The sequence below is a fragment of the Aythya fuligula genome, chromosome 4 (assembly GCF_009819795.1).
Source record: "Aythya fuligula isolate bAytFul2 chromosome 4, bAytFul2.pri, whole genome shotgun sequence".
Taxonomy (NCBI): domain Eukaryota; kingdom Metazoa; phylum Chordata; class Aves; order Anseriformes; family Anatidae; genus Aythya; species Aythya fuligula.
In genome coordinates, this window is record NC_045562.1 from 30,308,659 (window position 1) to 30,323,333 (window position 14,675).

Consider the following 14,675-nt stretch of genomic DNA (forward strand, 5'->3'; position numbering starts at 1 on the left):
CCGAGCAGCCGCCGCCGCTCCGCTGCTGGTCCCGGCTCCGGAAATAAGGCGGGGGGGGGGGGGGGCGGTGGTGGTGGGGAGTGGGGGGAGCGCGCCCGGACCGGCCCTGCCCTCGCTCGCGCGCGCGCCGGCGCGAGCAGGGAGCCCCGCGGGAGCGCGCGCGCGCGGGCACGCTCCTCCTCGCCTCCGCGCTCCCGCGCCGGCAGAATTCAGCACCGCGGACAGCGCCGGGAGGGGAGCGGGGAGAAGGAGGAGGAGGAGGAGGAAGAGGAGGAGGAGGAGGAGCGGGGGCGCCGCGACCCGTCCCGATCCGGCCGCGGGAGGAGAAAATTCTATATATTTAACCCCGAATCCTGCTTTTTATTCGTGGGGGTGCTTTGTTCCTTCGCGCGCGTGTCGCTGGGCTTCACCGCGACGCGGCCGCCCCCCAGGTGCAGCACATTGCTCCGGCTGCTGGGCCCGGATAGAAAAGTTCGGAGGTGCGAGGCTGCCCGGGTGACCCGTGAGTCCTGTATCAAGGGGGTTTGCTTCTCAGGATGGGTCCCAGCGATGTTGGCTGGGCGCAGTACTTACTGCAAGCTAAATTTAGCCTTGTGCAGCCTGGCACACAGTCTGTGCCAGCACGCGCTGCACACACACGGACACACACGGACATACGGACACACACGGACACACGGACACACGCATCCTGGAGAAGGACAAGCAGGCTGACAATACTGTGGCTGTGGCATTAGATTTGCTATTAACCGACTATTTGCTGGAATATTTTTCAAAAAATGAATTTAGTGACAGAGGAGGAATATTCACATAGGAAAGAATGCTGATCCTGTATTGCATTTCCATTATTATTATTACTTTATTACTATTATTACTGTTATTATTACTATTATTACTATTATTACTAAATTGTCCTTTCTAGAGACAAAGCAAGGTCTCAAAGCTCCACACACTCAGATACCAATATAAGTATATAACCTCAGTACATGGGAAGTATGCAGTTTGAGGCTTTTTACCCATCACCAATTCATGACAAGCCTAGTTTCACTCGAGCCATTTCACCCATAAATTCCGCACTAGTTTCTGTCTCTTCTCGTGCCATCACCTCTCTCTCACCACGGAATGAGATGAGCCTGAAAAAGAAAAGGAGGGAGAGCAGGAACGTGATGAGAGTGCAGACATTGTCACCTTGTTGGGGTGGCTGCAGCCCCAGACCAGCCCTCCCCATAGCCATCTTCTGTGCTCCATGATGCAACCTGCCACTGAGTCCTGTGAAAAGAGCAAACAGTACCACTGTGATGGCTGAAAGATTAAGATATTGGCAGAAAGCTTGCATTTAGGTCATCCTCACAGTGCATCAGGCAATGAAACATATAGGTATTTACTTCTAATAGGTGCTTTAGTGTGATATTGCCAATCTCCTTGAACAGGAGCACAGATACATCAGAAACTCGGGCCTTTTTCACCCAAGTCTAAGTAAGGAAGAGTCCCCTTATACATATCAAATGAGGTTAAAATGCAACAAAGATCTCGGCTGGAAAATTGTATTTTAATATTTTATTATAAATGGAAAAAAAAAAAAAAACAACTGCCAATGTACATTACAGATGCATAATGAACTTAAATATACATATTTTTTAAATCTACAATCATGCCCACAAATAATTGAAATCTAGAACCCCCCACTCTTTGACCTAATTGTCTTTACAGGTATGGAAAGGATTTAAATCTCTAAGCTGGGTTTTGTTTTGTTGTGTCATAGAGAACAGTGCTATTCCACATGCATATCAAGACCTCCTTCAGAAACAGCAAGAATAATTCATGGCGATGCATGTTTTGTCTGGTTAGATGGTGAAATTGGATTTTATTATTTGCAGTAGACTGTGAATAAATGCTTGACTGAGTTTGGATCCCACTGCAGTAGGCACTACTCAGCAGCACACTCACCTGAGCCAGTATACAGGTGAAGGCCTCGAACCCACTTTCTGTTTTGTCAGCATCCTTGATGCACCCTTCAAACCTAAGATCTACACAACATAGCATAGCAGTTAGGTAAAATAAAGATGATCTGGATAAGAAGCTACTTGCCAATTACAAGTGGTTTTTTTGCACAGCTTATCTGTGATGAGTTAATACCTTCCATGGCAGTCACAGCTGATACCACTCCGGGCATTGATTTTCTAATGCGTATTTTTCCATTAAAGAATTGTGTGTATATATGTATACATCATGCATAATGTGCATGTGTCCGTGTATGTGCATGTGATATTCCAGATTTGCATCATCATGTTAGAACATGCAGAAAAAAATGTCAAGTTGGTAGTCACGTGGCCATATTCTACTGTTGGTGTGCCAGCAAAAACATAGAAGACTTCAACTGAGATGAGTAACTACAAAAGGACAGCACGGGTTAGTGAATCAGCAAGAAAACAGTTTAATCAGGATTTAATAACAAGGAAAAATGCCGATAATAAAATAAGGCTTTCTTCAGTGCTCCATGTTTTATAACAGTCCTGTGCTAATCAAAAAGATGCAAGCAGGCAATGAAGAAAAAAGAAATTTATAGGTGATAATAATTTATGACCATGTACTAAGAATAGACATACTCATTAACATTGTGCATAAAAAAAATTAGACCACATTACTGAGAATCACATTCAAAACTTTTTTTTTTTTTTTTTTTTTTTAACAAGAAAAGGAAAAGGATCTAGCAAGAGGTAATTAAGGATTGGAATATTAAAAACATTATATTTTCATATGCATTCTTCTCAATCCACTATAAAAGCTCATATGAAAATGCATTAGTTCAGAATCTGAACAAAGCATCAACAGGGGAACTGTTAATAATAAGCATCAATCACTTGTTGAAAAGAACATAGCAGTGCAATAGCAATGAAAACAAAGACAGATGACAGAAGGCCAGATATCCAATAATAAGATGTCAACCTCCTAAAAAGGCTAAGTGCCTAATCCTGATTTCATGGAAGTCGAGGAGAGATTTGTTACCTATTACAAAGAGTGCAGGATCTGATCATGGCTATATTTGATCTAGTAGATTCCAGTCGACAATAGTCTGAACCCAAGGTAGAAGCCAGCGAGGTAGCTAAAAGGGCTAATATATGTGCTAATCTGAATTAAATAGGAGTTTATCAGGAGCATTTCCTCAGCAATTCATCCTGGCACAATCCTGGCTGAGACAGTGGCTGCAGTTCAAGCAAATGTTCATATGTTTCAGCAGGTGCTCAGGAGACATGGACTGGAAAAGAACTGAAGAATGAGGAATTTTTGCCTCACACTCAGAAACAGCGTTGCTCCGTATGCTTATCAGTCAGGAATGACTTGGTGCTGTGGGGTATATACTTTAGGAAAGAAACTTGAATAATATAGAGAAATTAAAGAGACTGTAGTAGACTGCAGTAAAAAAATCCAGTATTTGAATGTTGATACTAATCATATTTGTATTAGAAATAAAATTTACATTTTGTTTTGCTGTTTTATCGGTGCTCAATTAACCATCACAACTGCATGCTGAGGGGTTTAGTGAGTTCCTCAGTACTACAATATACTCATTGAAAATCTGTTTCTTTTCCAAAAGTCCTTGTTGAAAAAGTTAAATTATGACAAGACTCTTGGCTAGAGCTCAGACTAAATGGCTATGGTGAACCCATCTGGCCTTACCTGCTATCAATATTTTTATGCCTGGGATAATTTTCATAGTAAAAAATATTTATTACAAAAATCTTTAAATATATTATTTTTGTAGATGCAAAAACACTGCACCAACGTGTGAATCCTTTCCTATTGCTGGTCATGAAATTCTTCCCTACCAAAAAAAAAAAAGTCTTTGGATTTTTGAAATCTGCAGAACTTTTGCAAATACCATTAAATGTAAATAAAGAGGAAATACCAATGAAACTTTCAAGTTCCAAATCTTTCTTAATTTATTTAGTCCCATATGTTCATTTTGGATCTCAAGAGTCTTTTTAAAAATAAAGAGTACATCCTGATCTCCCATGCTCATTCTGCTTCCTCTGCTGATTAACAAACATGTACTGTTCCCATTAACAGTACATAACTAGAGATGAGGTGCACTGAGAAATTGCTTATGCTAACTCCTATTATGTGATTCTGGTGGTGAAAATAGCTACATCACTAGCCAGCAGTGTAACTAATTTAAATTAATTAGTGATAATCATACAATTATAAGTTCCTTTTGCTGAATAACTGAGACAGTATAGCTTGCTACTAGTTTAGCTGAAAAAAATATAAGGAATTTATATTGATTTGGGATTTATTATTATTTGTTATGTTTACCTGAGCTGCTTGCATTCTTACTACTTGCAAGAAATTCTATATTTATTTGGCAGATAAAATCACTTATGTATGTGCTGTCCACCCATGTGTGGAAAATCTCCTATAGATTACTTCACTTTTTTCCACTGATATTATAACAAACTGCATTAAGACTCCAAGAAAAAAAAAAAAAAAAAAAAAAAGGAACCAGGGAACCTTTTCAGATTAGACTGGATTCTGAATTACCATATTATACTAAATCCATGATTCTTGTCTGGTAATATTTTCCCTTTAAAAATTGCCAAGACTTCTTTTAGAAGTGCCATTTCTTCCAATAGGATAAAAAAACTTCCATTGCTTCATCTCAGTCCCAAGTAATACCTTTTTTATTCCTGTCCTAATTATTTTCTGCCTACCTGCTACCTCTCTTTTTTTCTTGCTGTCTTCATCCTTGCCTGGTTTTCCATCTGTTTCCCAAAGCATTGCCATCAGAATCTTTTTTCTCTCCTGTTATTTTGATTTTACCGTCCGCATTTCCCATGTGGAGCACAGCTAATTCAAATGTGTTGGGATTTTTGCTTTAGACTGCAACAGTCAGCCTTGATCCTCTCTCTTTTCATCTGCCACCTTTCCCATCTGTTCCGTCAGCAATGCCAGCCTTGACTCTAGCCTTGTTTTTTATTCTCATCGTGTTCTTATTCCTTTTTCCACGTTGACATCTATGTTTGAAATATGAACCCTACATCCATTCTTCAGGTCAGTTCTTAATCATTGCAATTCCTCTTTAAGCCTCGCATCTATTCTGTCACCTGTGAGTAATGTATCACTCGTTATTCATAAAGAAAAGCCCCTTGGAGCTGACGAAGATGTAGGATTTCATATACTGGTGGACTGCACTCTGCCAAGGTGTGGTACTTGTCAAATAACCTCTCAATTTTCATTCCCTGCATTCATAAACACACACTAAAATGTTAAAAGGCAAATAAAAGCCATTGATAATATTATAATGCACTGTATTTTGCTTTTTTGTTGTTATTATTCATTTTTGTTATTCATATGTGCAGTTGTTGTTATTCATTTTTCTCACTTGTGACTTGGGCCCTTTTTCTGCAGAAAAGAAGCAATTTTCCCAAAAGATGGGTGTTTTTCCCTCAGCTGTTGTAGCACCATGCAGTGGTCTCACATCTTCAGAATCCTAAACAATGCCTGTCCACAAATTACAGACAGGTTGAAAATCAAGGCTAGTATGTGCCACTGATGACAACACCTTGTATATGCTTGCTCAAACATTCCTTATGGCTGCACTCTGAATTACAAATAGCAGGAAGTTGTTTCTGTCATTACAGTAACAGAGTGCTGAGGCAGTATTTCGAGCAAGGATACTGGACAAATACTGGTCCGTGGGAAATGGCCCATGTAACGATCATCTATCTCAACATGGAGAAGGCACGTTCTCGGTTAACGTTTCATTCATAAAAGCTACCCATAAAATCCATGCCTACTCCATCTACCCTAGAAACATGGAGGAATCAGCTGATCTTTTCAGAAGTTTAACCTGTTACAGATCTGAAACCTCGCCAAGGTCTAACAGCCTGAGAGATATAACTTCTTTTTATAGCCTGACAAGGCAAAATTAGTTTCTGAAGACTAAACTGTTCTGGAGAATGGAAGCCCTGACAGCAGTATTAATACACATCAATACAGTGACTTGTTTTGTGACCTCATGCGGGATTCATGAGAGCATTCAAATAAGCTTTGCAAAGATGCTTTCAGCAACAATAGAGCCAGTAATCCTAACTTTTATGCTAAACTCCTTAATCCAACTGAGGCAGCTTTTCTTAATGTTGCACAGTGCAGGAGCAGTTCTCTACTATGAGTTCCTCTTCCTTCATGAAACCACTACACCTATGCGATCTCCCTCACGTCCTTCTCACAATGCTGTGTTATTACAGCCTATTTTTTACTTCTATCATTTGATGGTTTTGTTAGGGCTTCTGTCACTAGGAAAATAAAGAGAAATTAAAGCCATAGCGAGTAACAGATTAAACACAGATCAATGAAACATGTCCTGTTTATATATATACATACATATATGTATATATATATAAATAAGAGCAAAATGATACCAATCATACAATATCTTTTCAGCAAATATTAAAATAATGCTTTTATTACATAAGTAAATAAAAGACAAATTGTGCTGTTGCATAAATTATACTATGGAGATCAAGCACCTAGCAACATTAAAAAGTAAATTAAGTTGTAGGAATAGATAGAATTGCATGAGACAAGATAATAATTCCTTTCTTCAGGAAATATCCAACAGACATAAAGATTTTTTTGTTTAATTACCTACTGCAGGCATTTTTAAAAGTATTAAGTATCACATTAAAAATAGGATATAAGATCAGAAGTCTTTTGTTGGAAGCATCAGCTTTCTTATCCTAATTATTACAATCTTTAAGCAACAGAAATGTCTTTTGGGTTCCCTGTTTACTTGTTGGGCATCAAAAATTTTTATTTTCAGAAAATCTTTTTGTCAAGAAGCAGCTCACTGGAGTTATCACAGAAATGTGCAGAGTTGTGCTCAACTGAAGTTTATTTTTAGTTCTGAAAAGCTACTCCAGTGGCTCAGCCCCAGAACTAGTTCACGGTACAGATAAGAGATATTTTTACTCTCACCTCTGTATGGGCATATCTTCCCAGAGATTAATTGTGATGAAATGTAGTATTAACGTCAAGCTTTTATAGAAGGAAAAAAATAAAAATAATAATAAAAAAAGAGAATTGTAAGGAAAGCCAAGCAATTCTCATGAGGTACTTAATTATGTACTTAGGACTAGAACTACATCTACATCACAGTAAATGCACAGAAAATTACTTTCTTCTAATTGCATAATTGCTTCAAATATAGGATTTAATTGCAGAGCTTATAATATAGAATTTTCTGCTTATGTATATATATATATATTTTTTTTTTTTTCATGGAAAACAACCCAAATAATGCTGCTTGTCTTTACTGAAACTTAATTTATGCTGTGAAGGAAAGTTATCTTATACAGATTAACTGCTAGCCATTATTAGTGTCTATTTAGATGTACTTTTACCTGAGGCTTACCTTATTCTTTGCTAATTGTATTGCCCAGATAAGATGTATGCAGAGAGATGGTGTGCACAGATAGCTGGGTTCTCAGCATCTTCAAACGTACATGTATAGTTGCTTTCATTATGGGTCAGCATTCACAGCACAGTGCATCAAGGGCTTAAAAAGGCAGAGATCAAAAGCTAAGGCAGTCTCATGAGCAGCTCAAAGACAGCAGTTAAGACTACACAACAAAACCCCAAGCTTGAATTTAGCAAAATCACTTCCCTAAGTCTAAACCAACCAGAAAGGGAAACAACGTGCGGATGAAGAATGGGTTTATGCCACAGCAACAAATATGTGGCCAGCTTCTGGCATACGCCTACCACAGTCCACCCTCTATCCCAAATTCTGGCTGTCCCCCACCTGTCAGTAACAGCTGAAGCTACCGTGTGCTCTCTTTCACTGTCAATACAGCCTTTATGCCTTTCTGTTAACACAAACAGACCCGTTAATGTGATCTAATGATCTCAGTTTCTACAACTAGAACTATCAAAAGTGCTCACTGACAGTATCTGAAGAAAATACTGGTCCAGAATGGTATTTTCTGGAGAACCCTCAGCACTACTTGCATGTATTCCACTGGGTTGCCTATTATTCAGCAGCATAACAAAACAAAACAATAGCAGCAATTTTAGCAGTTGGTCAGTGATTGTGGCTAAATGTCAGGTGCAGTGAAATGAGCTTACCCAAAACACAGAAGACTTCATCTAGGAAAACAAACAAACAGATGAAATGCAAACAAACCCAAGGGAAATTGAAAGAGAGCAGAAAGTTCTAGCCTCAACTGTGTCTCCATACTCTCCTGGTTCCTACCAGTGTTTGCATCCCAGAAAAGCGGTCATAGCTCTGACCTTCTCTACAGCAAGAGGAGTCCAGGTATTTGGGGCAGTTAGGGAAAACTGTGAGTTTCTCAAGCCCTCTGAGAGCTGCTGTTGAACAAGGCAGCAGAAAGGAATATTGCTTCTTTACAGCTGTTGCAGCACTGCACATAGAGAACTGGCTCTGGTCTAAATGCTATGCTTTGGAGCGGCATTTTCTTCAATCATCATCAGATTACTTTATAATTTTTTAATTGCAGCACATCTCAAAATGGCATCTCTTTAGGACAGCAACAACTTGGTTATATTGACAAAAGCTTGTGTGATACCTACGGATAATCAATTACAGCAATATCCCATGAAACAACAGTGAACTGAAATGGATTGAAAATACCACCCATCTTGGGCTATGGGAAGCTTTTGATTATGGATGTATGCTTCCTTCATCCTGAAGAAAGCAGCAAGCTACCAGTGATTAATGTAAATGGATGGAATCTACTTCTAATTTCCAGCATATAAACATAGATTATATCTATGCTGGTGTGGAATTATTGTTCTATAAAGGAAAAATTGTATTGTCTAAAGTGGGCTTTCTATCTCAAGGATTGAGATAGCAAACCCCAAATGACGTCTATTGTTTTTGTTACCCATTTTATTAAAGTATTTTTTTTCTAGTAATTAACTTAGCAATATACTGGGTAACTACAATATAGCATTATTAATTTTAACAACCTAGTAAAATATTACCAGCTTTCTTTTTTTAAAAAAAAAAAAAAAAAAAAAAAACAACTAGCTATCGATTGCATTATATGTGACAACACTTGTTCTGAACTTTCAGCTGAAGGATTTACTCCAGTGTGTGATTTCATATCCATTGGCCCACATAGCTAACTTTATGCCATGGCAGCAGTTGATTTATTTTATATGGGACTGAAAAAATAAACAGTGTGATATTGATATACTTCAAAAATACTTGCCAAACAGTAGTAATGTTAACATGGAACAAGAAAATATTGCTACATTTTTAAATCCTGACAATCTGTTTTAATGAACAGATTCAGTCATACAAATGCTCCTATACTACATGTGGATATGAATTAATATATCCACCAAATTATAAATGAATAAATGTACCTTTATAGAAGATACCACTTTTTCATTTGCTATTCTGCAAATTATTCTGCAGAATTTGGATCCAAGGAAGGAACTGTTTGATTATGTTAAGAATTTATTTTGGAGATCAGAAAAGAGGAATGTTAAAGGAAGAATGTATACAAACATTCTTCCCTTTAAAGAAGTAAATAAGAGTAAAGAAGAAACAAGTAGACTTTAAAACCATCATAAATGATGGGGAACATCAAGGACTTAAAATCAGAGGCAGACTACCTCCTGAAATGTTGAGGCTGGGGGACAACAAATACAGATGTCACTGCCGTATGTGACTGAAACTATTATTAATGATTAACATAATTTTTGTAATTATTTGTGTGCATCACAGTAGTGCCTTAAGGCAGTGTACAATACATAGCAAGAGACTATTCACACCAATCTAAGCAAAGGGCCCTTAGTGCAAAAGAAAGCAGCATTGTTATCACCCTTGATGCAGAGGAATGTAAGAAAACTGAAGAAATAGTTTGCCAGGTTTGCACAGGAGGTCTGGGGAAGAGAACCCCCGGCTCTCTTTAGTTACTGGGTACTGTGTTTAGCTACAGACCCCCACTCACTAAGGATGTTCAGAGTGTGGCTGCGCGGAGCATTGCCACCAGTCATGCACCATGTGCCTGGCAGCTAGCAGCAGTCACCACACTGCCTGGCCAGAGAAGAGACAACTTCATCTGTTGCATTCTTGCATCATGAGCTGGTAGAAAAACCACACTGCAGGAGAGCTGCTCTCTTCTAGTAGACAGGACCGCCCAGTCTTTTCCATAAAGCTATCTTTTTCAGTTGCCAAATGAAAACTATTATAAGGTTCAGCGTTGTCCTGTCTTTAAAGGATGGATTCTCCTTCCAGCCAATATAATTTATTCCAATTGTCAAAGCTCATCAGCTTCTCAGCATGAGTCTTGCATAAATGGATTTATTCCTGGCTGTTTCATTTGCACACTCCATGAAATTTTTTTTCCACCTATTTAATTTCATCAAGACTTTCTTCACGGACAGTAGTAAACTTGCTGCAAGAATACTGTGATGTAAAATACACTACCTTCATCTTATATTCCTTTGAAAAAATAGGATAAACCGTAGTATGCTTTAATAACTCCTATGCTTAGAAATATTCCCATTTTAAAATGCTGTTCCTGAAATGGGAACAATATGGAAGTATATGATAAATAGAGCAATAAAGCATACTGATGGGTAACAGATGAGATAATAAAGTGCTGCCAACTTGGATATGCATTTTCTGTTTAAAGTCTCCCATGGTGAAATTCATAATATTCAGTATTCTACAGTAGTGGAATAAAACACTCCCATGAAACTGCAGTGTCTGGGAATATTACTATGGTGTTGTTGCTCTTATTTTTCTTAAGAAAGTGCCTCTCTGTTTAAAAAAATAAAAAAAAATAAATAAAAATTTCATCAAGTAGTGACTGGTGACAGTCTTGAACATGCTATTGCTAAGGTGCAGGGTCTGGGAACTGCAGCCATAACTAGAATGTGGTGAGTGCAGCCACTCTCGGGAGGTACAAAGCACAAAATTCATCTCTGTGTGTGCTCCTGTATGGCAGCCACAAGGACTTAAGCAGTAGTAGATCTTCCAGAGCTTTCCTGGCTTGATGACCACAGGAAGGGAAGAGCTCTAAGTCCAGAGAAAACAAGCAGGAACTATTTTTTTTGGCCATGGTGGGCCAAATGCATTCTTCAGTTCTGTTATTTATGTGAGTTTATCCGTTTAAGAAAGTTTTTTTTTTTTTTTTTTTTTTTTTTAATAAATTTTCACCTCAGTGAAACAGCCAACTAGAAAATAGGAAAAAAAAAAAAAAAAAAAAAAAAAGAGAGAGAAAATTTAGAAAATAGGAAAGAATAAAGATTTAAGTTTAATTCCATGAAGCATGAAGCTGATTAGAAACTGATCCATCCAGCTCATGCTGGATGCTGTAAACTATTTGTATGTGCTTGAGAAAAAGATGGTTTCCACAGTTGCCTGACCCCGAAGCACCTCCAGAAGGTTCAACACCCCACAGAGGGCTGCAACTGAGCAGGATGGGTTGGAAGAAGGGGAGGTAGAAAGACCAGCTTTGTCCGATGCAGAAACAGATGTTGGAACGGTCCTGGTCAAAGACACCAGCTTTTACAGCCAGCTCCTGTCAGCATTATGCTTTTGAAATAGCCAGTCTGCAAATTAATATTTCCCAATGAGCTGGCCTTTGGGAGTCAAAGAAACAAACAAATGAATCTGGAAGAATGAGCTTGCCTCAGACACTGATAAATCTGTTGTGACAACGTAGGGCTTATTAAACACTGAGAAATATATTTCCCTAGCCTCTGGGTCAAAAGCAAGTTTTAAGGTTAATAGAGAAAATCAACATTAAAAAAAAAAAAGACAGATGATCTACTTTTTTATCCTATTCTGCTTTTGACAAGAAATTCAATACTCTGAACTAGAAAATGTAATGCATGTAGAGAGTTTTTATCCAGATTACATGCTACTCTGAGTTATAGGGACATAACTGAAATGGGGTGATGCAACTGGCATTAAAATTTGAAGAGCCAGGAAGCCCCAAGCCTCTTCATGTGTCACCGATCATCCATTCTCGAGCACCGGGGCTGCATGGGGTCCTGTGCAGATCCTCACCTGGACTGTTTGAGATGAGAGGTGGCACAGCTGAGGCATGCTGGTGCAGAAATAACACCAGCTCGATGAAAGGAGTGCTTGGCAGAACAGAAAAGCTAAACAGTGCTATTGATTATCACGATGTACACTGCAGAGAAAGAGGGTGGAAACGCAGGGGCTGCCTACGCACAGCTTTTCCTCTCAGCAGCAGCAGCAGTGTTTTCAGCAGGGATTTTTCTTGCAATTTATGGCATTAGAGAAGGATTCCTCTGAGCTGGAAGGTCTTGTAGGAGGCAGTGGTACAGCAGCTTGGCCTCCTATCCTCAGGAGGGTTTATTGGGCCCCAAAACCTCTTGTCTTTGCTTCCCCAAGTGAAAAAAGACTCCCACTGTGGATATTCATGGAAAGAAACAGACATGCACAGATAGGTATAAAAAAACAAGTTATCTACTGCCACAGCCCAAAGAACTTCTCAGGTAGAAAACAGTTATCCAAAAACTTACTCTTTCTACTCTACAGTCTTGAGACCTCTTTCTTTCAAAGTATATGATGACATATATGATAGCATATCTTTATATGGCTTAACAACTGCCTGGGGGGACAGCAGCTCCTAGTAGCCCGTGTTGTTTTACTGGTTGCTTTCTGCCCCAGAACCAGAGTTACGGGCAGCAATGGGAAAAGCCATTTAGGTTCTTGTGCTAAAAGACGTGGTTTATATGCCTGTTTTACATTTTGGATTTTTTAATGGTTCTTTTAACGTGTCAATGGAATAGTCTGTATGACTGAGGCTCAGTAGGCCACCACCTTCATGCTCAGGGGGCTGAATCCCACACATTCTTTCACACTTGCATTGGTTCAATGTGATGAGTTTCATTTTTGGAACTACCAGCGAACACTTCTGTCAGTACACAAAATCAAGTATGGCAGAAGTGCTGTATGACGTCAAGACACGTATCTTACGGTAGCATCTTTCACATCACCAGTGGGAAAAAATAATTCAGCTCCAGCCCACCGTGCGTCACACGGCATGCATCTACGTTTCACAGACACGAGCTGGCAAACACCCACATGAGCTGACTCCAAACCAAGTGCCTGAGCACAACAGGCAAGGCAGCATAACGCTTTGTGGGGGTTAACACCAAAGTCTGCTTTTTAATTTCCTACACGAGCAGGTAGTCCTCTCAGCCTGGGCTTGCCGTTGCCATGGCTACGTTGCTAACGGTCCCCAAGTCAGTGAGTTTAAAGCTAATTTGGCTAAGCCTGCATTAGCTGCAGACATTTTAGTGACTGCAGTGTAGACATATTCATAGCATTGAAGGGTTTTCAGAAAGATTTCCAAACAGACCTGTGATTTTTATTTTTAACATCTACTGGCACTGCTACCACTGACAGAGTGAGGACAGGTTCTGGTAGGTGGGTAGGTGGGCGAGTTCCTGAAGTCAGCCAGAATGTCAGGGTGTGCTGCAAGCAGCCCAGATATTTTCTACAGCGGTATAGACGTAACTGTATCAACGAGAATTCATGTGTTTAGAGATGAATTTGTTTTCTGTAAATACCATTGGCCCTCCTTTATTCCAGTGTAGAGTCTCCTATGGAAATAAATAGGTTTTGTGTCTTTCTGGCACCACAGATGAGATTTTTTTAAATTTTTTTTTTTTTTTTTTTTTGACGTTAATCTCTGTATTTTTATAAGGCTATAGTTATAGGATATTGTTACTACATCCAGCAAATTAAATTGTAGACACAAAGAAAACTATTACTTAATCTCTCTGTACCTAAGTTCCTCTTTTTCTCAACATTATCTTCTTTAATCCCAGAATTAGTATACCAAAGCATTAAGTAATGGTGTCCTATCATTCCCTTATCTGCTATATACCACTCCTGTACTCATTTCAGCACTAAGTTATCTCTACAGCCTGACAAATCGCTTGACATTGCATACACTCAGGTTGCACTCTCTTGGAAATAAATAATATATTGTTATCTATTCTATAAATATCCTCAGCACGAATCATCCAATAACTGCAATGGTAAGCTGCTTGAAGAAGAGACAAATGCTCTCAACTGTATTATAAAGTCTCTTAATAAATTAACTAAATATATATGACAGAATCTCTTAAATAAGTTATTGTCTCTCTCCAGAGCAAAATATTTTAAAATAAGGTAGGATAACTGATAAGTGTATTTCCACAGGCAGATCAATCTTTGTGGGTCGTGCTCATTTTATCTACCCCAAAGGGCAACGTTAGTACATTATCTTTAATGGATAATAGGGCACTGAAGCAGCTTTCTCTTTACCCACAGATTTCCTGTTACCAAGTCCAAATTAATACAGAGACCTTAAAGGTTGAAACCTTACTTTCTAAGTAAGCGGTCAGTCTTCTTTAAGTTGAACTTACAGAAATAAGCTCCCTTTTCTCGCTGAAAAGCACACTGCTCGCTTTTACCATCTCAGCCAGAATTAACAGGAGACTGAAAAAAAGAGGTGCCCAAAGCTACATAGAGCTGCTCCTGCAACTGGGTATCAAATATGAGTCTAGCCAGCATCACAAAGTAAGGTGTAGATTTCCATCACACTTTGAGAATGAAGTCAATTGCTTCAGACAATACATTTCATGCATCCTAACAGGGTATTAATGCATAGCAGCTG